At 36.2% G+C, this 25,536-nt stretch overlaps 1 long non-coding RNA gene across 2 annotated transcripts in view; it reads left to right on the plus strand.

Moving 5' to 3' along the window:
• Positions 1-25,536, plus strand: part of LOC129035487 (uncharacterized) — a 116,489-nt gene that overhangs the window by 80,600 nt on the left and 10,353 nt on the right. The window lies entirely within an intron of this gene.

The raw sequence follows: 25,536 nt of genomic DNA on the forward strand, positions 1-25,536 counted from the left end.
ACAGCCAACATTATACTGAATGGGGACAAGTTGAAAGCTTTCCCCCTGAGAACTGGAACAAGACAAGGATGCCCACTTTCCCCACTTCTACTCAACATAATACTGGAAGTCCTAGCCAGAGGAATAAGACAAGAGAAATAAATAAAGGGCATCCAAATCAGTAAAGAGGAAGTCAAACTGCTGCCTTTGCTGAGGACATGGTCATATACCTGGAAAACCCTAAAGACACATCCAAACATTGTAAATGAATTCACTTACCAGTAATTACTGGTTTCAAGATACATAATTAATGTATAGAAATTGGTAGTCCTGCTATCCACCAACAGCAACCAAGCTGAGAATCAACTCAAGAACTCAACCCCTTTTATGATAGCTGCAAAAATATATATACTTAGGAAGAATATACCTAACAGAAGAGGTGAAAGAATTCTGCAAGGAAAACTACAAAACACTGCTGAAAGAAATTATAGACAACATAAACAAATGGAAACACATCACATACTTATGGATAAGTAGAATCAATATCGTGAAAATGACCATACTGCCAAAAGCATGCTACAAATTCAATGTAATTCCTGTCAAAATACCACCATCATTCTTCACAAAAACAGAAAAAAAATCCTAAAATTCATATGGAACCAAAAAAAAAGCCTGCATAGTTAAAGCAAGACTAAACAAAAGAACAAATATGGAGGCATTACACTACTCTACTTCAAACAATACTATAAGACTATAGTCACCAAAACAGCATTGTATTGGTATAAAAATAGGCATACAGACCAATGGAACAGAATAGAGAACCCTGAAGTAAGGCCAAATACTTACAGTTAACTAATCCTTGACAAAGCAAACAAAAACATAAAGTGGGGAAAGGACACCCTATTCAACAAATGGTGCAAGACACAAGTAGAAGAATGAAACTGTGTCCTTATCTCTCATCTTATAAAAACATCAACTCGAGATGGATCAAACAGTTAAATCTAAGACCTGAAACCATGAAAATTCTAGAAGATAACATTGGAAAAACCTTTCTAGACATTGGATTAGGGAAAGACTTCATGACCAAGAACCCAAAAGCAAATGCAACCAAACAAAGATAAAGAAATGGGACCATTAAACTAAAAAGCTTCTGCACAGAAAAAAAATGATAATAATCAGCAGAGTAAACAGAAAACCTACAGAGTGGGAAAAAAATCCTTGCGATCTATGCATCCGATAAAGGACTAATGTCCAGAAGCTTCAAGGAACTCAAAAAAAAAAAAAAAAACAGCAAGAACAACGCAAACAGTTCCATCAAAAAGTGGGTAAATGACGTGAATAGAAAATTCTCGAAAGATGATACACAAATGGCCAAGAAACATGAAAAAATGCTCAACATCACGAATGATCAGGGAAATGCAAATCAAAACCACAATGCGATACCATCTCAGTCTTGCAAGATGGCCATAATCAAAAAGTCAAAAAATAGTAGATGTTGGCATGGATGGAGGGAAAAGGGAACACTTTTATGCTACTGGTGGGAATGAAACTAGTACAACCACTATGGAAACAACGTGGAGATTCCTTAAAGAACTAAAAGTAGATCTACCATTTGATCCAGCAATCCCACTCCTGGGTATCTACCCAGAGGAAAATAAGTCATTATACAAAAAAGATACTTGCACACACATGTTTATAGCACAATTTGCAACTGTGAAAATATGGAACTAGTGCAAATACCCATTGATCGATGAGTGGATAAAGAAAATGTGATATATATATATATATAAAATGGATATATATATATATATAATGGATTATTACCCAGTCATAAAAAGGAACAAAATAATTGCATTTGCAGCGACCTGGATGAAATTGGAGATCGTTATTCTAAGTGAAGTAACTCAGAAATGGAAAACCAAACATCTTATGTTGTCACTCGTAAGTGGGAGTTAAATTGAGGATGCAAAGGCCTAAGAATGATACAATTTACTCTGGGGACTCAGGGGAAAGGGTGGGAGTGGGGTGAGGGATTAAAGACTACACATTTGGTACAGTGTACACTGTTCTAGTGATAGGTGAACCAGAACCTCAGAAATCACCATTAAAGAACTTATTCATCTAACCAAATACTATGTATTCCCCAAAAACCTATTGAAATAATTTTAAAAAAGAAAGTAGCAAATGCTTTTGACAAATTGATAAGGCTTATATAAAACAAAGGGTGGGAAACAAATCCCAAAAATTTTCAAGGATTTGTCACCTTGATAAAATACTTAAGGGCTCAATTATTTGGGGCAAATTGAGATATCCTGGGTGAAGGATTATGGGATTATGTCCTTCCTACAATAAACAAAGAAGCACAATATCAACCAATCCTCTTCGGATTTTGAAACAATACGTACCTAATTCGGGCATTCACTCCAATCCATTTACCAAGTAACTCCAAAACCACCAGTTCTGAATGGGGGGTCCTGGACAAGAGAAATATATGAAATAAGTCTAGGCTTCAGTGGAAATTGACCTGCCAGTGGACCATATGAACCAACAGATCCAATTATATTTGAAGCATGTCTGGCAGATAGTGAAGTACGGAATCATTGAAAAGTGAATCATAGCAAAGAATCTGAAGATTTTGAAAAATGCTTCACCATCCTCTGTAAATAAATAACAATTCTTATTTTGAGAAATAGCATCTGGCTTGCTATTGGGCTTTAGTAGAGACTTAGCCCTTGATTGTGAACCACCGAGTCATGTGATGTGAATTGCTCATGAAATCTGTGTAGTATCTGATTTATTGAACTACTTCCACAATGGAAAGAACTGCATATTGTTCTCACTAGTGTAGATATTTATTCTGCGTATAGAATTGCCTTTCCTGCCCACAATGCCAAAACCAACATCCACTGATTTACAGAATGCTTTATACAACATCATGTTATCCCTCACGGCATTGTTTCTGATCAAGGAACTTATTATCCAGCAAAGATGGTGAGGCATATGAAAAACTAATAATTACAAATATCTCTGTATTTAGTCCAAGAAATATGCAATTATTATGAAACTTTAAAATATAATTTGAAGTGAATCTACCTGCAGGATCTCAAATCTGCTTTCACATTTTAACATACAAGAATAATTTTTTTTTTTTTTTTTTGAGACTGAGTCTCACTCTGTCTCCAGACTGGAGTGCAGTAGTGCAATCTCAGCTCACTTCCACCTCCACCTCCCGGGTTCAAGCGATTCTTCTGCCTCAGCTCCGGAGTAGCTGGGACTACAGGTGCACCCCACCACACCCAGCTAATTTTTTTTATTTTTAGTAGAGACAGGGTTTCACCATGCTGGCCAGGATGGTCTCAATCTCCTGACCTCATGATTCACTGCCTCAGCCTCCCAAAATGCTGTAATCCCAAAGTACCAGGATTACAGGCGTGAGCCACTGTGCCCAGCCAAGAGTACTTTTATTGAGCAGTGACTATGTTCCTGACTTCTACTAGGATATAGAAATAAAGAAAAGACACATTCCCTGTCCTATAGGAAATAATTTTTTAAATTTCATAAAATTATTATAATTTTATAAAATTTTATAAAATTTTATAAAATTTCATAAAATTGCATAAAAATTTCAGGAAATAATAAAAATTATACCCGAAGTCCTATAAACAATAGGCTTCATGAAATATTTTACCATGTGTAGTGTTCCATTATGTGAAGTATGCCTTAAAGGCCAAACACTATTTTAAGCATTTTAACATATATTAGCTAGAAGAAAACCCGCTTTTCAGAAACAGACAAACATAAAAACTTCAGGCCATCAAATGAAGCCAAACAACTTCATCTCTAGATCTAATTTTATTATACAATTTATTAATACTTACATACAACCAACTACTTACTGGGCCCTAACTTAAGCTCCTTATAAATATTTATGAGGATTTGATCCAATATAAGTTAATTCTTAAATTACAGCATATTTTCCTGATGACTCATCCTATTGAATAATGTAGTTATGATGGCATTGTAGGAGTCTGAAAGAAATGTGTTCCAACGTGGGCTTCAGAAGGGTTCTGTGTGCATCACAAAATCAGTTATTTTGGAAGTGTGCTCCAATCTGTGCCCTATTGCCTTCACTCACACGACTCATTCCCTCTCTATTTCTCCAAATCACAAGGCAGAGACAGTGTTCCTCCATCCTTAAAATTGACACCTAAGATTTATAAAAGACAATTTTGCATATCAACCTCTACACTACTGATATCCAGAAGCATGATTTGACACAAGAGGGACACATGTAATTGGAAAAGTCATATTCAATATACTTATTTTACTTGAAATAATGATTAATAAGACCATCTTGGATGTTAAGAAAACACAGGAGATAGAGCAAGAAATTGGTGCAAGAACAAAATATGTTGGGAATTATGGCTATATTAAAAGTGGCCTAGTTTTTCTATGAGGTTACCTGTCAGAGTCCCACATGTGTGTGTCCAGGTGCATGATTAGTTCTGGGGAACCCTATATACTCTCTCCCAGGGCTTTTTGTTCAAAAGTTTTTGCTAAGCCTTTCTTTTTTTCTGCCTATAGTCCAAATCTCTCCTTAGGAATAAAAAACTCAAAAGACTACATGAATATGTGAAAAGATGTATTGCATATTTCTTTTTTGGAGACAGGGTCTCACTCTATTGCGCAGACTGAAGTGCAGTGAGTGAGATAATCATAGTTCATTGCAACCTTGAATTTCTCAGCTCGTCATCCTCCACTTCAGCCTTCCAAAGTGCTGAGATTACAGGCATGAGACATTGTGCCCAGCCGACTTGTGTATTCTTTAACCCTAAGATTTTATTACCACAGTTTTTTTAAAAAAGCAGAACATTCACTGACTTTATAAAGAAGTTAGAACTATTATAAAGGAGTAGTGAATCAATCTTGAATGAGTTAGTGTAGTTAAGCGAACTATGAATCAGACTTGAATAAACTCTCTTCTCTGCATATCATCTGTTCTATAGCCAGAACCAAACTTAAAGAATAAATATAAAGAAAACACAATTGCAATATTCAAAAAAATCTCTAGAACTCAAAACTGAAAATTAAGTGAAGAGGATCTTGAAAGCTTGCTTCTTTCCTCTGTATCTTTAAGAGTTAATAGAAACCATATGGCCCCTGTAGTTCTCTGCCCCAAGGCAATTTCTCCCTTTTCTTCAGTGGGCATTCATATCCAGTACCTCCAGGTGTCAATAAAATTATGAATTTTAGAAAATGTATTAAGATTCTATGTTCAGAATAGCACTGACTTTTCAAAGAGCCCAGTAACAATATTATTGTTCATCTCTGCATTTTTCCGAACCTGTAGGTTTTTCTTAAAGGAGGATTCTCACTCTGTCTCGCAGGCTGAAATACAGTGGCCTGGGGGGATGGAGATATACAAAACATTTCAGTTTTGTAATTTTTATTTCTATTGTGTGGGTGGCTATAGTATTGTTGTATTACTTTCTACATTTTATATAATAAAATATTAAATTAAAAAATAGAAAATAAGACCATGATTAAATAAATCAAACGGCCAATAATTGGCTAATATATACTAGGATGTATAATACAATTTCTGGATCTTAGCCAATGGTGGAGATGAACAAATGAAAGATTCTGTGTATGATCATTGATTATTAGGCTCTCAAGGCCCAGCTAAATGATATAGGCATACTTCAGAGATACTGTGGGTTTAGTTCCAGACCACTAGAATAAAGCAAATATCACAATAAAGGAAGTCACACAAGCTTTTTTGTTGTTGTTTCCCAGTGCATATAAAGTTATGTTTACACTATACTGTAGTCTAGTAAGTGTGCAATAGCATTACATCTAATAAAGAAAAAATGATGTGCAAACTATTAAAAATACCTTATTGCCAAAAATGCTAACAATCATCAAAGCCTGCGTTAAATCCCAACCTTTTTGCTGGTGGAGGGTTTTCCCTCAGTGTTTACGAATGCTGATTGGTCAGGATGGTAGTTGTTAAAGTTTTGGGTGACTGTAGCAATTTCTTAAGGCAATAATGAAGTTTGCTGCATTAATTGACTTGCTTTTACAGAAAATTTTTCTGTGTAATGCAATGCTGTTTGATAGCATTTTACCTACAGAATTTATTTTTAAATTGGAGTCAATCATCTCAAGTTCTGCTGCAGCCTTATCAAGTTAAGTTTATGGAAGATTCTAAATCCTTTGTTGTCATTTCAACAATGTTCATGACATCTTCACCAGGAGTAGATTTCAACTCAGGAAACCACTTTCTTTGCTTATCTAGAAGTGACTCCTTATTCATTCAAGTTTTATTGTAAGATTGCAGTGATTCAGTCACACCTTAAGGTCAGCTTCTGAATCTAGTTCTCTTGCTATTTCCATCATATCTCCAGTTACTTCCTCCAATGTTGTCTTAAACCCCTCAAAGTCATCTATGAAGGTTGGAATCAATCTCTTCCAAAACCCTGCTATTGTTGATAATTTGACCTCCTTCCATGAATCATGAATGTTCTTAACGGCATCTAAAATGGTAAATCCTTCCCAGAGGTTTTCAATTTACTCTGCCCAGATCCATCAGAGAAATCACTATCTATGGCAGCTGTAGACTTACAAAATGTATTTCTTAATTCGTAAGACTTGAAATAAATCCCTGATCCATAGGCTGCAGAATGGATGTTGTGTTACAAGGCATAAAAGCAACATTAATCTCCCTGCATATCTCCATCAAAGTTTTGAGGGGCATTATCACTGGACACTAGTATTTTGAGAAAAATCTTTTTTTTTTTTTTTTCCTGAGCAGCAGGTCTCAATGGTGGGCTTAAATTATTCAGTAAACCATGCCATAAACATAGATGCTGTCATCCAGGCTTTGTTCATTTATTTATGGAGAACAGACAGAGTAGATTTAGGATAATGCATAAGTGCCCTGGGATTTTTGAAAGGATAAATGAACGTTGACTTCAGCTTAAGATAACCAGCTACATTGACCCCTAAAAAAAGTGCCAGCCTGTCCTTTGAAGCTTTGAAGCCAGGTATTGACTCCTGTTCTCTAGCCATAGTAGTCCTAGATGACATCTTACTGCAATATAAGGCAATTTCATCTACATGGAAAATATGCTTGTTTTTGTTTTTCAGTGTAGCCACCTTTAACAATTATCTTAGGTAGATCCTCTGAATAACTTACTGCAGCTTCTCTCCCAGTACTTGCTGCTTTACTTCGCAATCTTATGTTAAGGAGGTGGCTTCTTTCCTTAAACCTCATGAAGCAATCCCTGCTACCTTCCAGCTTTCCTTCTGCAGCTTCCTTACTGCTGACAGTCTTCACAGAATTAAGAATTAGGGCCTTGCTGATTAGGCTGTTGCTTAAGGGAATGTTGTGGCAGGTTTATTCTTCTATCCAGACCACTCAACTTTTTCCATATTGGCAATAGAGCTATTTTGCTTTCTTATCATCTGTGTATTCACTTAGCTAACTGTTTGGTACAAGAGGCCTAGACTTCAGCCTATTTCAGCTTCAAGATGCCTTCCTCAGTAAGCTTAAATCATTTCTAACTTTTGATTTAAAGTGAGATACATGCTACTCTTCCTTTAATCCATACACTTAGAGGCTACTATGGGGTTCTTAACTGACCTAGTTACAATATTCTGTGTCTCAGGGAACAGGGCTGCCAGAGGAGAGGCAGAATAATGGGGGAATGGCTGGTACTTGGTGTAGGCAGAACACACACAACAGTTAGCAGTTGAGTTTGCTCTCTGATGTGGGCATGATTCGTGTTGCCCAAAACAATCACAATAGCAACATCAAAGTTTGCTGATCATAGATCAGTATAATAGATATAAAGTAAATGAAGAATTGGAACTACTATGAGAATTACCAAAATGTGACATAGAGACACAAAGCACATAGTGTTGGAAAATGGTGCCCCATAAACTTACTGAATGCAGAGTTGACAAAAACTCTCAATTTGTAAAAAAATACAATATATGCAAAACGCAACAGAGCAAAGTGCATCAAAATGAGTTTTATTACTTTATTTGTATCTTGTTAAAATTGCTGGAAATAAATTATGGCCTGCCCCATTATCCTGCTTTTTTAATTACCTATTAATTTGTTGTCTTGGCTTCATATATATAAAAAAGTTTGAGGCACCAGTGGCTGATACAATATGTAATTTTTGATCATGAAAAATAAGTTCACTAACTTCTCAAAGTCACAAAATTTCAAGATCCTTACAGCATTAAGCTCTAAATTTTCAAGTGTGAAGTCTTCTTTCTTCTTCAGGGTCCAAGATGATGGACATAGCACAAATGACTATGTCCACGTTTTGGTCCAGAGAAGAAAGGAGAAAACAGTTAAAAGACATTCTCCAGAGTGTGTAAACATCATTTCCATTTATGTCTCTGGGTGGACCTTTGTCACTTGACCACACAGATTTTCAAGGGAGGCTGGAAAGGGTTATAGTTATTAAACTGGGCATACAGCCACCACATATTTGAGATTCAGATTTTAAGGGTGAAGTGAGAGTGGAATAGATAGCTGCAGCCCTTGCCACACCTACCAAACAGGATTCCTCACATCCATGTCTTCTGTTTATCTATTTCTGCATAACAAACCACCCTAAAACTAATGGATTAAAGCAATTATCCTTTATAATCAAGATATGTGGGTCAAAAACTTGAGTAGGACTCAGCTGACTGATTCTTCTGCTCTCAGTGACTGTGGTCACTGGGTGATGTTCAGCTGGCAGCTGGGCTAATCTGCAGAGTCCAGAAAAGGTTGTATTTCCATGTCTGACATGTTCATGAGCATGATTTAAAGGTTATGCTGAGTTGGTCCATTCTTCCTCTCTATGTGTTCTCATGGTTTCTCTACATTATCTCCTCAGTGGTTAGTTATTCTTATATGTTTCCTTAAACTTCAAGAGAGAGTATTCTATGAGAAAGGAAGTGAAAGCCACCAGGATCTGAAATTGGCATGGCATCTCTTCAGATGCAACAGAGAGGATATAGATAAAAGAAGCATGGACACAGGAAGGGGAACATCACACTTCGGGGACTGTTGTGGGGTGGGGGGAGGGGGGAGGGATAGCATTGGGAGATATACCTAATGCTAGATGACGAGTTGGTGGGTGCAGCGCACCAGCATGGCACATGTATACATATGTAACTTACCTGCACATTGCGCACATGTACCATAAAACCTAAAGTATAATAATAATAATAAAAGAAAAAAAATAAATAAATAAAATAAAAAAAAAAAAAAAAAAAAAGAAGCATCAAAAGAATGAGTGGCCATCTTAAATCTGCCACTCCAGATAAACGTTTCAGGATTATTTTACTTACTCTTATAAAATATGAATCTCTCGGCAAACAAACAAAATTAGGCTTAAGAAATAGCCCAAAGAGTTTTCCTATACTTATAAAGAACTTTGTAAGTACTCACTTATAAAGAACTTTGTAAGTACTCACTTATAAAGAACTTTGTAAGTACTCACTTATAAAGAACTTTGTAAGTACTCACTTATAAAGAACTTTGTAAGTACTCACTTATAAAGAACTTTGTAAGTACTCACTTATAAAGAACTTTGTAAGTACTCACTTATAAAGAACTTTGTAAGTACTCACTTATAAAGAACTTTGTAAGTACTCACTTATAAAGAACTTTGTAAGTACTTACTTATAAAGAACTAAGTTATGATCATAACTTCACTGTAGGATTTTTTATCATTTAAATTTTTCTGTTTTGGCAATAATTAACAACTGTTACAACTATTTATAATGTTTTCCTCAATGATAGCTTGGTATCTTCAGTTTAAGTTAGTCTTATTGAAAAATCCTAGGGGTACAGCTTTCATAATTCAGTTCAAATATCATGCAACTGGATACTTGGGGTATGTGTGTGTGTTCACATTGGTGTGTTTTCTATTTTAGAAAGAGATTAAAGGAACAGGTAAGTGTTATCATGTTGGTTTATTTATTTAAAAATGGATATTTTCTTTTCTCTGAGATGAAAATAAAACTTTAAACATCAAATTTGGTGTTAGATGCAGAAAAAAAACCTTAAAGTAAACATAGAAAGTTCACCAAGTGTCATCTGAGACCATTACAGCTCCACAGACACTTCATAATCTTCTTTAGTTAAACATGCACCAAAAGAGCTCATTCTTTGCTGGCTGCACATCTATTTACTTTGTAAGTAATAAAATAAGAATGGGCCCTTTCTGAAATTTATCTGGAGATTCTGAATTTATTTTTAAACCTTCTAATTCTGAGGATCATGCGGGCTTATAAATGTGGTCTCTTCATTATTCTAGTTTTTTAAAAGAATTTATTTTGAAATAATTTTAAACTTACAAAAAGGTTAAAAAATATTTAAAATAATTTCCACAAATTCATTATCCTGCTTCACCAAATGTTAATAGCTTTTAAACCATAGTACAATTATCAAGACTCAGGAAATTAACAGTGATAAGGTATTAACTAATCTACATACCTTATTCAAATTTTATCATTTATCTCGCTGATGTCCTTTTCGTGGTCAAGATTTAGTCCAAGATTGCACATTGTTGCTAGTTATCAGGTCTCTTTAGTATTTTCCAAACGTGTGATAGCATCATAGCCTTCTTGTCTTTCATGACCTTAACACTTTGGAAGAATATTTGCCAGTAATTTTGTGTACAGTTCCTCAATTTGGAATTATCTGATATTTCTTCATGTTTAAGTTTAACTTGTACCTTTGTGTATAATCATAAGTGATGCTGTGTTCTTCTGAGTGCATCATATTAGGAGGTATATGATATTTATATGTCTCACTACTGATACATATCAACTGAAAACTTCAGTAAAGTAATAGATGCCAGGATTCTACACTATGGCATTACGGGGTTTTTTTCTTTCTATAATTAAAGTATTTTATAGTGAGATTCTTTGCTATTATGGAAATGTTCTATTTTTCATCATACTTTGGCAACACAATTTTGGCATTATTGATGGTTCTTTCCAGAAAAAATTATTACTGAGCTATAGTCCAAAAAATCATTTTCTATTCCCATCATTCTTTCTACATGTACTAATTGGAAATGTTACTAATAAATAAAGCATTTCTGGGTTTTATTTTCCATTTGTATTAGTCTGTTCACACACTGCTATAATGAGGTAGTTACCTGAGACTGGATAATTTATGAAGAAAAGAGGTTTACGTAACTCCAGTTCCATGGGCTTAACAGGAAGTATGGCTGGATGGCCTCAGGAAACTTACAATCATGGCAGAAGGCAAAGAGGAAGCAAGCATGTCTTACCATAGTGGAGCAGGAGAAAGAGTGAGGGGGAAAGTGCCACACACTTTCAAATCATCAGATTTTGTAGGAACTCACTCACTATCATGAGAAGAGCATGGGAGAAATCCACCCCTACGACTCAATTACCTCCCACTAGATCACTCCCCCAACATTGGATATTACAGTTCAATATGAAATTTGGGTGAGGACACACAGAGAAACTATATCATTCTGCCCCGGCCCCTCCCAAGTCTCATGTCCTTCTGACATTTCAAAACACAATCATGCCTTTACAACAGTCCCCCAAAGTCTTAACTCATTTTACCATTAACCCAAAAGTCCATGTCCAAAGTCTCATCTGAGACAAGACAAGTACTTTCTGCCTATGAACCTGTAAAATTAAAAACAAGTTAGTTATTTTCAAGATACAATGGAGGTACAGGCATTGGGTAAGTGCTCCCATTTCAAATGGGATAAATTGGCCAAAATGAAGGGGCTGCAGGCCCCATGCAAGTCTGAAACCCAGCAGGGCAGTCGTTAAATCTTGAAGCTTCAAAATAATCTCCTTTGACTCCATGTCTCACATCCAGGGCCTTCTGATGCAAGAGGTAGACTCCCAAGGCCTTGAGCAGCTCCACTCCTGTGGCTTTGCAGCGTACAGCCACCACAGCTGCTTTCATTGATTGGTGTTGAGTGCCTGCAGCTTTTCCAGGTACACGGTGCAAGCTGTTGGTGGCTCTAGAATTCTGGGGTCTGGTGGACAGTGGTCCTCTTCTCACAACTCCACTAGGCAGTGCCCCAGTGGGAGCTCTTTGTGGGGGCTCCAACTTCACATTTCCCCTCTGAACTGCCCCAGTAGAGGTTCTCTATGAGAGCTCTGCCCCTGCAGCAGACTTCTGCCTGGACATCCAGGCATTCCCATATATCCTCTGAACTCTAGGCAGAGGTTCCAAACCATGATTCTTGTCTTCTGTGCATCTGCAGGCCCAACACCACACGCAACCCACCAAGGCTTAGGGCTGGCACCCTGTGAAGCCACGGCCCAAGCTATACCGTGGCCCCTTTTAGCCATGGCTGGAGCTGGAGCAGCTGTGATGCAGGGCACCATGTCCAGAGGCTGCAGAGAGCATTTCAGCACTGGGCCTGGCCCACAAAACTATTTTTCCCTTCTCGACCTCTGGACCTGTTATGAAAGGGGCTTCCATGAAGGTCTCTGAAATGCCTGGAGACATTTTCTCCATTTTCTTGGCTATTAAAATTATGCTCCTTTTTACTTATGCAAATTCCTGCAGCAGTCTTGAATTTTTCTCCAGAAAATGGGTTTTCTGGAGAGCCTACGTATTTCTGGCCAGGCTACATATTTTTTAAACTTTTATGCTGTTTTTCTTTTAAATATAAGTTCCAGTTTCAAATAATTTCTTTGTTCATGCATATGAGTGTACAATTTTACAAATAGCTAGGCTACATCTTGAATGCTTTGCTACTTAGAAATTTCTTCAGCCAGATACCCTAAATAATCTCTCACAAGTTCAAAGTCCACAGATCTCCAGGGCAGGGACAAAATGCCATCAATTTCTTTTCTAAAGCACGGCAAAAGCGATATTTTCTCCAGTTCCCAATAAATTCCTCTTCTCCATCTGAGACCACATCAGCCTGGACTTCAGTGTCCATATCACTATCAGCATTTTGGTCAAAACCATTCAACAAGTCTCTAGGAAGTTCCAAACTTTCCCACATCTCCCATTCTTCTTCTGAGCCTTCCAAACTGTCCTAACCTCTGTGTGTTCTCCAGTTCCAAAGTTGCTTCCACATTTTCAGGTATATTTATGGCAATGACCCCACTCTCCTGGTAACAATTTTCTGTATTATTTCATTTGCACAGTGCTATAATGAACTACTTGAGACTGGGTGATTTATGAAGAAAAGAGTTTTGATTGACTCACAGTTCCACAGGCTTAAAAGGATGCATGTCTGGGGTCCACAGAAAACTTAGAGTTGATAGAGGCAGAAGGCCAACAAAGGACTAGGCAGATAGGAAAGATTCCCTGGAGAATCTCTCATGCCCCATAAATGTTTATATCAGATATTTTGTCCAGATAAGGGAACCTATACACGGGGCATGGCTGGACTTGCACAGGAGACCCATGTGCATTGGGGTAAAGGGGTGGAGCCACCAGGAATTCATGACTTATGCAGGGGCGAAGCGTAGTCTCTTCAACTTGTGTGTGGTGCCCCTGGTATTCAATTTGTGAGGTGGAAAACTGCTTGCAGAACCCCCTCTCTTTGCTGAGACCTTTCCTTTCACTTAAATAAATTCCATCCTCCTCACCCTTCAGCGTGCCTGTGTGCCTAGTTCTTCCTGGTCATGAGACAAGAACCCAGATTAACTGAGATAAGGAAACAAAATTCTGCATCACAATCATGACGGAAGGCAAAGGGGAAGCAAGCACGTCTTACCGTGGTGGAGCAGGAGAGAGAGAGAGTGAGGGCAGAAGTGCTACAAACTTTTAAACCATCAGGTCTCATGAGCACTCACTCATGATCATGAGAGCAGCATTGGGAAAATTCAGCCCTGTGATCCAGTGACCTCCCACCTGGTTCCTACTCCAACACTGGGAATTACAACTCAACATGAGATTTGAGTGGAGACAGAGAGCCAAACCACACCACCACTCGAGTGTGGCTTCGCAATAGCAATTATTAACATCACTTTTAAGTTAATCCTGAGTTTTAGATGTTGTTTGCCATTCAACTTTGGTGTAGCTATTGTTAGCATTACTATGATTTATTTGTTATTAAGGCCTCTTTGTGGGAAAGTATGAAGGATATTTCTCCTTTTCCCTACCTGTCTTCCTCCTTCTCCTCTGAAGGTTTTTGTTTGTTTAACAATATTTTCACTTTATTTTCCCCCTCATTTCCTCCTTCATCGTTTTGAGACCTCGTCCTGAAGCTATTGATATAAAGGGCTTTGGATGTGATTTCATTTAAAGAAATGTAAACGAATTAGCAGAAGTGGAAACATAATACTTTATTTTGCTTTAATTTCCCAAGCCAGAAAATTAACACATTAGAAATGTGAGAAAAGTCGGCTTGATATGGTAAGAACTCTCAACCATACAGTTCTCTTTGCTACCTACAGCCCCTAGAAAGAGAGATTGGATACAAATGTCGAAGAAATCGAGGGATTGGTAGGAAAGAAATTAAATAAACAAGTCTGAACAAAAAGTAACTGTTCCCTAAAGGGTTTTTAAAAGAGAATAATTTTAACTGGATCTTGAAAAAAGTGTCTGACATTTTTTGAACAAAAGAAGCAGCAGGCCTCTGGCTACAGAACTGAATGTTCTGAGGAGACTGGGCTGTGTCACTTTGGAATTCCACAAGGCATTGCAAAGTGAGGCTGGGGTCATAAAGATGAATGGCTAGATGATTACTGAGGATCAAAGGAGAGGAATAGTTGAAGAACGATTTCAATTAAAAAATTAAAAAGACTTGTAAATTAAGTTTATTATAGTCTGATGAAGAGTTAAGGATATGTATTAAATAATAGCATTCCAAGAGTCAAGGCTCATCTTGAGGGAGAAAATGAAACATTTTTAAAAGTAATCATTCTGTGCTATCATTTTACTGTGGATTGATGACAGGAAAAAGTTATTTTGTAATCTTTATGATAAAGTTAAATAGCCAAATAAACTGAGTCAACACTAACCCTTGGCCCAATCCTTAACTTTTACATACCCCTAGTCTTTCATCTGCACAATCTAAACAGCAAAGGACTTGCACATTAACTAGCCCATGTCTGCATGTGCTTCAGGCTCACAAGATAAAGCTTCATTTCAATCCTTGACATGGTGACACATGGGATGTCACCTGTTTCTCAACTACCCTTGAGCCAGTACAGATCTTAGTGGGTCAGTTCTGTTCCATCCTGTGAAAGAAAACAGCAAGCGTTAGAAGGAAGAAAAGGAAGCTTTGTATCATGCTCTTAAGCTATTGTGCATTCTAAATCAAGTTTCCAGAACACTTTATCTTACCTCTAAATATTTCATCATGGACTAGTTTAGCAGTAATTTTCACAGTGTTCCTCTTTGAATATGTTGAGATGTCTTATCCAGAGAGTACAGTATTGTGATTAAGAGAATACTAATAAGCCCTGAGCAAACCAATTTACATTCCTAAAAAGATGCAGGTTTCTGACTTTGATCATCAAACCTAACAATAGATAACGTTTGTAAAGTGCTCACTTTGTGCAGTCATGTTTTCTGAACTCTTTTATTATGTGTATAAATGTTCTCATGATTTTTTTTTTTTTTTTGCTTTATTTGTTTTTTTGTTTGTTCATTTGTTTGTTTTTTGAGATGGAGTCTTGTTATGTTGCCCAGGCTGGTCTTGAACTCCTAGTCTCAAGAGATCCTCCCACCTCCTGAGTTGCTAGGACTACTGGTGTGTGCCACCACACCCAGCCTCTTGTATTCATGTTTTAAAACCCCATGGCATAGGTGTAGCTGTTATTCAATTTTCATGGAAGGTAAAAGTGAAGGGCAAATGTTAAGCAACCTACTCTAAGTCACAGAGTTATTAAGTTAGATGCAGGATGTGGATCCAGTACCACATAGATGACCATAACCTAGTTAGATTACTGCCAATGTCCTTTTGATATTCTTGTTTTATTTATAAAGTAGATACTTTTCTCTACCATTTATGAACCTTATTTATGAGATAAAAATGCATGCATTCAATTATGTCAGTTTCCTTAAAAACTTTCCTTTTCTACTTGTTCAAATTGGTATTCATAGTAAAGTACTTCTCTAAAATCCGGTCTAACATTGTTTTTGAATACAAAAATAAAAATACTATTTGTTATGTAGCCCAAGCAAATCTGGGAAGGGCCTGGGGCCGAGAGAGGAGTGAGGTGCAGGAGGGGCTGAGGATGCACCATCCACAGAGCAGCTTAGTGGTGGAATGAGACTCAATATTAGCAGGAGGTGTGGACAATGAGGAGGAGCTGGACTGATAAATTACTATATTTGCAACATTGTGTTTTCTTCACTCTTTACTGATGACTCATTCTGTAGTAGTGTATTATTTTAAAACACTTTTCTTCAAATTAAATAGTTTCTATATGCTCAAAGGGGAAAAAAAGGCATGTGAAATCACACACAAAATGTATTTCAATCATAATGTCATAACATAGAGCTAACCTCTGTTCATAGTTTTGCCAACAGGCAATAAAAAGGTTGCTATTCTGACTGGTGTGGAACTCAGAGGATTTTCAGGACACTTAATAATACTTGCAAATCCAGTGGTAAAAATTAATGGTAAAATATAGAAAGCCAAAAAAGCAAGACCAATACTGATGCAGCACTTGAGGACTGAAAGTTTAGGCCACCTAACAAAGTAAGAAAGTTGAGATCATTTCTCAAGCTAAGACGCTGCCTGAAGCTAAAGAGTGGGTAGTGGAAGACAGATGTTATAAATTCTGACTATAAACTTGTGCTCAGTTGCAGAAATCAGAACTAAGGGAGATACATGCTTTCACTCTTTGCTTTTACATGTATTTATTTTTTATCTATTTACTTTTTCCCCTTTCTTTGCTATTCTTATGCTTTTTAATACAAGACGTGATTAGTATTAATCTTAATAATTCAATATTTTAATTTCAGCATATTAAAGGGAGATTGTCACTGAAAAAGAAATAAAATATCATTATGCAAAGTTAGAAAAGCAATGCATGGGACTGTCTATAACTTGAAAAATTTAATAGACCTGTAATTAAGTCACACATTGCAGAGAATTGTGAGTGTGGTTATTGAGGCACATAGAAATGACTGGATTCACATAGATAAAAACTCAGCTAAGTTTTTGAGATGGTATCACTGTCAAAAGAATCACTTGTCTGTGAAAGCTGTCCAAGACTTAAAGTGGACTGTGGGATTCCCCCTTCCACAGGTGAATAATAGCCTTCAGAAGGTGAAATGAAGAGCATAGAGAACTATGGATTTAGGAGCTGCTTTCAGGGAGCAGAAATGGAGCTTAATTAAAAAACATTACCCACCTTAAGGCAGGGCTGTATTATCTTTCCAGTGGGATCACAGAAGTGCTGTGTACTAGGCATGGCCCTGTGCCTTCATTGTTCCCCTTTCTGAAAAGGAGTGTTAATTGTGGTTTTCTGGATTTGTTCAACCCCTGTTTTTGTTGGTGTGGCAGTAAGCAGATAATTTCTCTTTATAGTTCATGGATCTACAGATAAAAAGGATCCACTCAGAGACAATGTTGAGATTATCACAGTATCCTGGAACTGGGACTTTTGAGTTAACAGCATTGGAAAGGGAGTGAGTATGTTTTATGTGCATAGAAAGAAATGTAAATTTTTTTTTTTTAAATCAAGAGAGCCACTGTGGTAGATCATAATATTGTCAAAGTGTCTCCTCTCCTAGTGAGTCCATCCTTACAGAATGTCAGTCTCGAGCAAAGAGTAGTTTTGGGGCAAAAAATATCAGGAATGATGTGTGCTATTTCAGAGAAGTTTTGTACAATATCAAGTGGTTCTTCAATTGCTGTTTTTGTTGTGCTGCAGAAAACTGTCCTACACAGTGGCTATTCCTTTAGCCTGGGTCCTACTGGAGAATATTGAAGTCGAGTGACAGACAGCATTGAGCCATTGTATAACAATTGTGACAAACTTATATATATGAATCGCACTGAGACTTTGAGATTATTTGTTACTATGGCATAACCTAGCAAGGATAACTGATACACTGAAAAATTAGTTATGGAGAATCAATTTCTACCACTGCAGGAAATAAGGTTAGTATCAGAGGTGATACTCATTGAACTTGGAAAGTAGATACGTTATTTGTCCATTAATTCAATAAACACTTATTGAAGACACAACTGTACTTTGGAAACTGGGCTGTTGATGTCCAGGAATTCATGTGGCCAAGATTTTCTTATTGTGGAGTGTTGGAAATTAGTAATCTAGGACGAAAAGAAAAATAGCTTTATAGAAATTACTGCAAAAATAATTGCATAATTTTTGTTAGCATGTACCAGTGTGAACCAAGTATAAAAGTATGCAAAGTATTCAAGAATGAGAATCAAGGATTTGTCGCTAAATCTGGTAGTTGTTTAGAGGTGATGTCCCAGATAATGTTTATAGATCAGCACAGGATCCAGGAAAAGAGATCTTTTCTTCCAAAGAAGAGGTTCCTTGGATCATATGAAAACATATTAGTTTAGCAAGTCCCAAGGAAAGAGAGCCACTAGCTTTCATGATTTTAGTAAATTGTTGGTTGACTGAGAATAAGCCCAATGTAATCTTTAATTCAACTAAAACTATGTAAAGTCTTAAAAAATATATTCTGAGTATCTTTTCTTTCTTTCAAGAGTTATTTAACTACCCTTATGTTCTAATGGCACAAAATAAACTAGAGTGAAGAACTCCTTGTATCCTTGGGTATTTCCCATACCACTTCTAAAGTAAATCAATCATTAATCAGCAGCATAGACATTAAAGAAAGAGCAGAAGAATTGAAGCAGTAGTGATGCTTCTTCACGGAGCTAGAGATAGAGCGTTCTACAGCAAAATATAACAGGAAGCTCTTAGTGTGTGGGCTGTAGGACAGAAAACCTGGTGATTGTGTGGCTACAAGAATTACTTGAAAAAGAAAACCAGTTATTGAGAGGAGGATACATAGAGAGCAGATTTTTTTGCATTGCATTGCAACTTTGGAAATATAAAGAATAATTAAAAGTAGTCAAAATACCTCAAAATTAGTTCAAAATGTGACCCAGTATTATAATAGTCATAATATTATCATTATTTGGTAATGTTTATTGAACTATGATTTCTGAGGGAGAATTAAGTAGATAACACTCCTTTACATAGTAATAATTCACCCCTTCCTTTGCCAACTTAAGACTAATAAAGGTTGTTCATACCTTTTCCTAGATTAGACATCCAAATTGCTCTACATCTCTGGAATTAAAATGACAATGAAGGAAAAAAAAAGACTATTTGATGTAATAAAGCAGAGCACATTAAAGTGGCTGTGTCCATATTCAACACCTCTGGAATGTTCTGACACGAACATTCTGGTGGAAGAGACAATAAGGAGAGAAGGTCCAAAAGTGATATAAGACACACAACATGTATGGAAGTAGTCATGCCAAGTGTCTTTTTTGTTTTTAATTCTTTATACATTTTAATAAAAGCCCTGTATCTTTCTACCTATGACAACTTCTAAGACTCTTTCCAGTGCAAAATCTGAAAATCTCTGACTTAGTTTTAAACACTGAAATTCTTCTCAAATCTATTCTTTCCTTTTTAAATTCCAAATGCCACTGGTGTGGAATTGGCTCTGGCTTCATGGCTGGCCCATTGGCGCTTAGCTCTAGACTCATGCTGTGGGACATTTTTAAAAATATTTTAATGTGACTAACAGAAACTTAAACGCACTTATATGGACAAAATTACATATCTCTCCGAAAGCACAGTTCTCTCTTGATTGTCCTGCTTGCTTAGTGCTTTCTCTAATTTATAGATTTGTTTTTTTTCCTCAGCTTTATCGAGGTATAATTGACAAATAAAAATGGCATATGTCCATAGTGTACAATGTGATGTGTATATATAAACACACACTTATATATATACACACACATATACATCATGAAATGATTACCACAATAAAGCTCATTAATATATCCATCCCTTCACACAGTTATCTTTTTTTGTGATGAGAATATTTAAGATTTACTTTCTTAGTAGTTCTCAAGTATAAATACATCATTATTAACTGTACTTACCATGCTGTACAAAAGATCTCAAGAATTTATTCGTCCTGTCTAAATGAAACTTTGCACCCTTTTACCTACATCTCCCCATCCCATCCCCCTCTCCCAGTGCCACACAATGAATGTTCTACCCTCGGCTGCTTGATTTTATGACTGTTACTACTTTTATGAATTTTTATGCTTTTATGACCTTTGTAAATATTCCACATATAAATGAGATCATACAAATTTTTTTTCTGTGTCTGATTGTTTTACTTAGCATAATGTTCTTCAGGTTCATCATGTCTCAAATGGCAAGGTTTTATTTTTTTACTGAATAATATTCTATTATATACTATATATATTTATATACACACTCACTTATGTATGTATAAATATCTACATATATAGTTTACCCTTGAAGAACATGGGTTTGAACTGCATGGGTCTACTTACACATGAATTTTTTTCTGCCTTTGCTACCCCTGAGATTATAAAACCAATCCTCCTTCTTCTTCCTCCTCAGCCTAGTCAATCAGAAGATGATGAGAATAAAGAGTTTTAGGATGATTCACTTCCACTTACTGGATAGTAAATATATTTTATCTTTCTTATTGTTTTCTTAACAAAATTTTCTTTTCTGTAGGTTAATTTATTGTAAGAATACAGTACATAATATATTTAAAGCATACAAAATATATGTTAATTGGCAATGTATGTTATCAGTAAGGCTTCTGGTCAACAGTAGGTTATTAGTAGTTAAGTTTGTGGGGAGTCAAAAGTTATATGTGGATTTTCAACTGCATGGAGGATTGAATCCCTTAACTCCTGTGTTGGTCAAGAATCAACCGTATACCACATTTTCTATATCCACTTATTCGTCTATGGACACAAGTTGCTTCCATATCTTGTCTATTGTGAATAATGTTGCAATGAATATGGGAATATAGATATCTCTTTGGCATGCAGATTTCTTTTCCTTTCAATATACACCCAGAAGTGGAATTGCTGGATCATATGTTAGTTCTGTTTTTATATTTTTGAGAAACCCCCATACTGTTTCACATAATGGATGTACTAATTTACATTCCCGCCATCAGTTTGCAAGGGTGTCCTTTAATCCATACCCTCATGAACAAGTGTTGAGCATTTTTAAAAACGTGTTGGTCATTTGTATATCTTCTTTTAAGGAATGTCTATGTAGGTCTTTTGCCAATTTTTTAATTGAATTTTTTTTGTTTTTCACTATTGAGTTGTTTGAGTGCCTTATATATTTTGGGTATTAACCCCTTAACAGGTATGTGGTTTGCAAATATTTTCTTCCCTTCCATAGGTTGTCTTGTCACTCTGTTGATTCTTTCCTTTGCTGTGCAGAAGCCTTTTAGTTCATTAGTTCCCTTGCTGTAAGAAAGGTAGCATTAAGAAAGAAATTATCTCCATAATTCATTAATAATGCGTTTGGGGGTTTTTTGAAGTGTTTCTTTTTTAACTTTTATATTCAACTAATTTTAGACTTACAGAAAAGTTGCACAAATAGTACAGAGAGTTCTCATATACTTCACACCCAGCCTCTCCTAAGATAAGCATTTTGAATTACCATTGTCCAATTATGACACATATCTCCATATCCTCATGAACACTTGTAGTATTTTGTCTTTTCAATAATTGCCATTCCAATGAAGAGTACTAATAAGCCATTTAATTGAAGAGTACTAATGAGTTACTCTGTAGAATGTCCCTTACTTTTGGTTTGCCTGATGCTTTCTCATGATGAAAATGAAGTTATGCATTTTTTTGGCAAGACCTTCACAATTAACACTGTTACATTACTATTAACTAAAGTACAGAAGTGACGTTATTAGTATTTCTCCTGTTTTTTCCCCCACCTAATGAACTTTTTATCATACCACTGCACTTTAGCCTGGGTGACAGAGTGAGACTCTGTCTCATAAATAAATAAATAAATAGTTTGTTCAGTTTTTTCTCATTAGGAACTAACTTAACCAGTTAGGAAATATAAAATGTGTCTTAGAATTACAAGTCAATTTCATTAATGTCACCAATTACAGGTCAAATGTCACTAATTTCTCTTCCCAGAGAAAAATACCTAAATGAAGAGGTAGCATGGAGTAATGATTAAGAGTGACTCTGGAGTAGAAATGTCTTAGCTACAAGCTCAACTCTTCTGCTTATGGCTAGGTAACGCTGGGCACATTAATGAAATACATCAAACCTGTTTCTTCAATTGTAAATGTGGATTTAATCGTGCTAATGGTGTCAAAAAGCTGTGATAATGTGTAGCATCTGTAGGCAGACTGGGCAACTCTACACTGACCAGCTGTGTAAATTTGAGCAAGACTGTCTCAGATTTTTCATCAGCAAAATACAAATTTTGTGTTTTGTATTTGCATCCATCTTATAGGAATGACTAAATGAGATAATGGAGGTAAATCAGCGCAGGTGTTGGCGAGGCTACATTCCTTCTAGAGGCTTCAGAGAATAATCTACTTCCTTGTGTTTTCCATCTACTAGAGCTGCCTAAGGTCCTTGGCTCGTGGTCTCTTTCTCCTTCTTTGAAGCACATCACTCCAGCCTGTTTCTGTCATCTCATTTCTCTTTTTCTTCCTAGGTTTTTACCCACTATGTTTTTTCTTGGGCTGTGAGAATTTCATGCAGCAGATTGTTCAGAGGTCCTGTTGTAGCTCAGCGCTAAGATCTTTTCCTCATTTTACCCAGGTATTTTCATTTAATACTAAGACAACAGGGAAATAAAGGTGATAGAGACTACAGAACACACAAAAATAAATAAGATACTAGAGTGTTCATTTGTTCAAAGAGTGGAGTTATAAGGCTAGAAGAGGAAAAATGATCTGAACTTTAAGTTCAGAAAGGTCTTGGTAAGTGTATTTCACTTCTGAAAAAATTTACAAGAAAATAGTCCAAATTAATAATGACTAGTTTAATTACTTTTCTTTCTTTTGTGGTTAAATGAATTACTGAAAATAAATAAAAGAAGGTCTTGCTGAGAAAATAATGCTGTGGTTGTTCAACATTTGAGTTTTGGTACAAATAATGCACAAATGGGAAAAAGCAATTCATAAAATTAAAATTTGGAATCCATAAATATTAGGGTGCTGCAGAGAAACAGAAGCAACAGAATGTGTGTCTGTGTGTGTGTAGAGAGAGAGAGAGACATAGGGAGAGATCTACTACAAGGAATTGGTTCATGCAATTATGGAGGCTAAGTCCCATAATCTTAGCCAGCAAGCCAGAGATCAAGGAAAGTGAATGGTGTAGTTTCAGTCCAAGTTCAAAGGCCTGAGAACCAAGAGAAACAATGGTGCAAGTTCCAGTCTGAGTCTAAAGGCCTAAATAGCACAAGAGCTGAAAGTATCAGTTCCAGTTCAAAAGCTGACTGGCTTCTGACCAAGGAAGAACCAATGTTTTGGTGTGAGTCCAAAGGCAAGAAAGATCAATTTCCCAGCTCTATCAGTCAGGCAGGAGGAGGTATCTCTTACCCGGTCTTTTTGTTCTATTCAGTTCTTTGGTTGATTAGATGAGGCCCACTCACATTACAGAGGGCAATCTGCTTTGCTCAGTTTACCAATTAAACTGTTAATCTCATCCAGAAGCATCCCCACATAGAAACCAGAATAATGTTTGACCAAATGTCTTGGCACCCAGTGACCCTGTGGTTGACACATAAAATTACCCCTCACATCACAAAACACTGAAAGTTGTTTCTCCTTTTCTCAGATCCCTGTCACTAATAGGTAATCTTGATCAACAATATAACAATTTAAAAATATGTCATCTGAATTTTAAAAGAAATGGTTCAGCCTCAAGCAACAAATCATAGATTTTTAAATACCCTTAAAATCTAAAATTTCTGAACACAGCAGAAACATTTTCTAAAATTGAGTTTTATTCTTCCTGGCAGTAATTAACATTCTCTGAAAGTAATTTCAGAATTGTTTTTGTGGATAATGCATGCCTTTTTTGACATTAATATGTCAATATTTAATTTAAAAGTTAATCCCCTTAAGTATAATTTAAATGTCAGGGAATAATAAATTGATTACTTACAAATGCAGTGAACTATTGATGTTCTTATAAGGCTTTCATAATAGAATATAGGTGGAGAGTGAATCCTTTATATATATTATTAAATATAACGTTTTATTTTAGAGTATTATAATAAAAGGTATTATCTATACATATTATAAGTTAGCTTTTTGTGCATTTATAAGTGAAACAAGAGAAAACCTCTTATAATATGTACAAACTCAAAGCTGTTAAAATATCCATTTGCCCAAGTCAAGACTTTTTGCTGTGTGCATAATAATATAAAGACAAGAGGTCTACTAAAAATCATTTTTAACCTTTTTCTTAACTGTACTTTACAAGTTTATACTCCAAAAATAGTAGGATATAGGGAAAGTTTAACAGCAAATGAAAAAAAATGATGAATACCAGAGAAGTGAACTATTGTTAACTAATTCATTCAATAATATATTCATTGATCAACTACTATGTGGTAGGCACTGTACTAGGTGATGTGGATGTATCAGTGACCTAAAACAGAAAGTCTCTGCTCTCTTGGAGTTTTCAATCTAGTGGGAAAGACTGACATAGCCAACTAACTAACTGAATAAATGTACAACGCTGTATGCTAGAAGGTGGCAAGAGGTATAGAAAAAAAATTAGGTAGAAAACGAGGATACGGATTGTTTCGGGTGAGGTGAATGGAAGTCATTAAGAAGATAACATTTGAACTAAGGTTCAAAGAATCTAGGACACTCATAGAAGACATTTAGGGGAAGAATGTGTCAGGTGGAAGAAATCCCAAAGGAACCCCACTTAACAAAGAGCCTCATCTGTCGCAAGCTACATAAACCTTTCCCCTGCTCCATTTACCCAAATGACATGAGATTTGTCATTTTTAAAATTGTATACTGTCTGTCTCCTCAGCTCTAATGTAAGCTTAATGGAGACAAAGTTTGTATCATTTTTATTCATAGTTGACTATCTGGTGTCTAGAACAGTGTGTAGCATATATTAAGCATTCAGCAAATTATTGTTTTTAAAAAGTTACTTCAGCTATCAGTTAACAATTGCTTATAACCACAAAGCCTCAGTAAAAAGCAAAAAGAAGTGTTATTCCCACACATTTGCAGATCAGCTAGGACTGCTTGGTTGTAAGCTCTGCTGGCTGGGGTGGTTTCACGGTGCTTCACATGGCAGACCGGCCAAGTGGCTCTACCCTGTGTATGTCTCATCTTCTCTCAGCCACTGGACAAGCTGTAGCCCATTCTTTTCATGACAGTGGCAGAGACTCAAAAGGACATGACAACCTACAAGCATATATCAACTGCCTGTTCCTATCACATCTGCTAAGATCCCACTTACTAAAACAAATCATTTAGATAAGCCCAAGTCAAGCGACAAAATATCCACTTCAACAGTTGTGTGAAGAACTACAAAATCATATAGCAGA

Source organism: Pongo pygmaeus, chromosome 3, assembly GCF_028885625.2.
Source record: "Pongo pygmaeus isolate AG05252 chromosome 3, NHGRI_mPonPyg2-v2.0_pri, whole genome shotgun sequence".
NCBI lineage: Eukaryota > Metazoa > Chordata > Mammalia > Primates > Hominidae > Pongo > Pongo pygmaeus.